The sequence below is a fragment of the Tiliqua scincoides genome, chromosome 11 (genome assembly GCF_035046505.1).
Source record: "Tiliqua scincoides isolate rTilSci1 chromosome 11, rTilSci1.hap2, whole genome shotgun sequence".
Classification (NCBI taxonomy): domain Eukaryota; kingdom Metazoa; phylum Chordata; class Lepidosauria; order Squamata; family Scincidae; genus Tiliqua; species Tiliqua scincoides.
Genome location: NC_089831.1, coordinates 1193427 through 1197193, shown reverse-complemented (window position 1 = coordinate 1197193; position 3767 = coordinate 1193427). Strand labels below are relative to the sequence as shown.

Genomic DNA, 3767 nt, shown 5'->3' with positions numbered 1-3767 from the left:
CTATGTCAGGATTTGTTGTGACTCCTTACTAGGTGGGGGGGGAGTCCCTTGGACTCTGAAGCTTTGTGGAAAAGTGAGTCTGCAACTGCTAGCTCCATGCTGAACACTAGCAAGCCCACAGGCTGCACACCTACCCCAGCAGTCACATTTATGGGGCTCAATGCACCTTCAGCTAAACACACAACGGACTTCTCCACTGATTCCAGATGGCACGGAGGAGCCCTCCATGTATTTGTACAGCTTTATGCACACGGGACACCTTTCACACAGACACAGAATACATAACCCCTGGTCTGCACAGCCAGCCTGCACATCAACACTGGGGTGTCTAACCAGTATTTGGTGTATTTGTATTTGGTGTATGTATGACGAGAAGCATCAATATGCATCTTGAGATACATTCCTATACACTTTCAAGCACATTTCTGTGATCATGAGAACTGTAAACATAAAACAAATCAAGTTGAGACTCTCAGGAATCTGGATTTTGTACCAGCCAAGACCCCGTTCTGTATTTTTGCTGGGCTTCTACAGAAGTCACAAAGCCCTGACTGTGACTGGACAACCCTTCTTGTTCTCAATCTGTGTGCAGTCTTTCTTGGGACAAATGTTTGATTTGCAGAACAGGAAGTTTGCCACCGACCGCCACTCTTCCTAGCAAGTAAGCCAGCATCAGCCATCTTGGTAACCTTGTTATCTCATTCTGTTTCTCTTATTCTCTATCTCTCTGTTATTCCTGAGTAATGAGAAGACAGGCTCTTTGTCCATGTTCAGAGGCACTCTATACTCCAGTAAAATGACAAGAATAAGGAAAAGGCCCTAGTTCATTCTGATGCATCACTAATAGGACACACAGGCACAAAGAGAAAAAAAGAGAAGTTCCGTCTCAAGTTGAAAGGTTCAGTCGCTTTTTCCGGGCACAGATGAGGAAGAAGTCAGCAGCTGCTTTGAATCAGCCAGGTGTTTTGAAGCCTTCTGGCGAAAGGTGCTCCGGAAGTCAGTTGCACAGCTGTGATGATGTCGGTTTATGGCCACTTTGCAGGGTGTTACTATCATATTTCACAATCAGGGAGCAGAGGTGGTCCAAATGGGGATCAGGTTTTCCTCACAACTCCAGGGCAGGAAATGAAGCACAGGTGAGTCCGAGCTCTTATACCTGCCTGCTGAATGGGTGCCAGGTGTGTGAGAAGGCCATGTTGCCTCCATGCTGTGAAAGTCCTTGAGACTGATCTGCCCTCCCTCTTCTCCAGGGATACCCCAAAGGCTGGAACAGAGCCATACTCTGCACCTCCTTCCTGGCTGCTCAGGGGTCCGTCTCCAGGCCTCTCCCATCCCAGATGCTGATGCTCTATGGCCTTGTGGATGTCTCCAAGTAGACCCCTTCCCCCAGCACACCTGCAGTCCTACTTCCTAATATTTCACTGAGCACCAGCTCTGGCTTCCAAAACTACCTGCCCTCCTAGTAGGGTGAATGGGTGAGAGAGGCAGGATCATGGCAGAACCCAGAGTTTACTTACTTTTCCTATCCCAATACTAGTTGCAAGGCAGAATGTGGTCTGACTGGTCTGCCAAGTCAAATATTGGACAGGTGATATTTTGACTCAGCCTTAATTGGGCTGCTGCTCCTGCATCACCTGAGAGCCCTCATTCCCTGCCCCTCCCCTGCTCCCATTTGCCCTCCCCCTGCATCTCACTTCCTGAGCTTTACAGGGGCGCTCCCCCTTGTGATCACCTTACTGATATTTTGATTAAAGCTATTGCTTTACATCGAATCACTTAGTGGCCACCAAGCTGACATCACAAATGAAGGACAATCCTTTTTTAATGTCAAAAAAAAATACAGAACTGCATGAGAAGAGCCCGTCTGATAAGTGCAGGTGTTGATCAGGCCAAACCCTGCCAGAATGAACTGATGGCAAAACATCATTGGGGAGGCAAGCAGAGAGATCTCCTGGGGCAGGGAGTTCCGCAAACTAAGTGCAAGACTAGAGAAAGACTCTTCTCATCCTGTCTCCTCTGACTCGCATCAGATGGTGGTGGTTGGCAACCTTCAGTCTCGAAAGACTATGGTATAAGCCTACAGCACATGGTATTCCCAGGCGGTCTCCCATCCAAGTACTAACCAGGCCTGACCCTGCTTAGCTTCCAAGATCATGGTCTAAGCCTACAGCACCCGGTATTCCCAGGCTGTCTCCCATCCAAGTACTGACCAGGCCTGACCCTGCTTAGCTTCCAAGATCATGGTCTAAGCCTACAGCACCCGGTATTCCCAGGCTGTCTCCCATCCAAGTACTGGCCAGGCCTGACCCTGCTTAGCTTCCAAGATCATGGTATAAGCCTACAGCACATGGTATTCCCAGGCGGTCTCCCATCCAAGTACTAACCAGGCCTGACCCTGCTTAGCTTCTGAGATCAGACAGGATCAGGCATGTGCAGGGTATGTGAAAAAGGCCTTTCAGCTGGCCACAGTTTATGGAAGAAGAAATGGTCCTTTTGATGTGCCTCGCATATGTCAACACCATCTTAACTTGAGTGGAAAATGCCCTCTCACTTTCCCAGAACCCACCACAATGACTACCCTCGTCAGGGATCAGGCAGCCATTCCGTTCAGCTGCCAACACTTGGACAAACGTGCCATCCAACTTTCCTCACAGGAAATTGCACAGAGAGCCTGTGCCTTGGGAAGCAGGACTCACAGCTCCCGGGAGCATCCAGAAGATTCTGCAGTCAGAATGACCAGGCAAGGCTGTGGACAGGAGGTGCAGAGGTGAGGGCGGGAGGCAGGCTTGCCTCCATAGGTGGCTCCCTGCCAACTATTTGGCTGCTGCCCTCAAGTGCATGACAAATTTCTCCCTCACCTGGAACGGTGTCAATGTTTATAAGGAAGGGGTGGGCTGCCTGTGCCGGGGCAGCCGGTTTCACAGGCTTATGGTCTGGGGCAAGATGCCCTTTGCTTCTTATTTTTATTTTGCGGGAAGAGCTCAGGAGGCAGTGAGCCAGCCGTGACTCACAGAGGTGTTTCCTCTCGCAAGGATAATGAGGTATAAATAGGGTTTTGGTTTCCTGAACTTATTTATTTATAAATCCCAGCCAGGGTTCCACCTGCCCAGGTCAGCCCATCAATGATGCAGAAGCGAAGAGTGTGGCTGGCACCTCTGATTGGCTGCGCTCGCACCAAGGGGCGGAGTTGTAAGCACAGGCCTGAGGCAGGCAATCCGTGGATGGGCAGGTGGACCTCCCTCCTGCTGCGAAGAAGCTCAGAGCCTTTCTAGTTCTGGGTCTTGCTTCCAGCACTTTCAGCCAGGTGCCCCAGGGAAGCGTGAAGGCAACCGTCTTCTCCCCTTGTTTGTCCGCAGCATTTGGCGAGCGGAGATAGACAACCCCAAACACGGAGGCTCTATTTAGCTCGTTTGTTGGAAAGCTGTGGTTATAACATTTTTAAATAACCGTTTCCTGGCAAACCTTCAACTGTGTGTCTTCTTCAGTGTTGTTGTTTATGTGATTTACTTCTATCCTCTGTATCTACTCTTATTGTCCATATAGAATAAAACTGGGTTGTACAGAAAAAGTTAAAGACCCACAGAAACTTTAAACAGTAGTCAGGCTTCTCCATGGATGATGGTGGATGTGGCAATTGGTCGGATGGGTGCAGCACCCAGGAACCGCCACCCATTTCCAGCTCATCTTGTTTCGAAACTGGGCTTCAGTAGGACTTCACCCAGATGGCTCAGCAGTCAATGGAGGTCAACGGAGGGGAGGGGCTACAG

At 49.8% G+C, this 3767-nt stretch overlaps 1 pseudogene; it reads right to left on the bottom strand.

Moving 5' to 3' along the window:
* Positions 1-2335: 2335 nt before the first annotated feature.
* LOC136662925 (5S ribosomal RNA) lies at positions 2336-2452 on the bottom strand (annotated as a pseudogene).
* Between the last annotated feature and the right edge of the window lie 1315 nt (positions 2453-3767).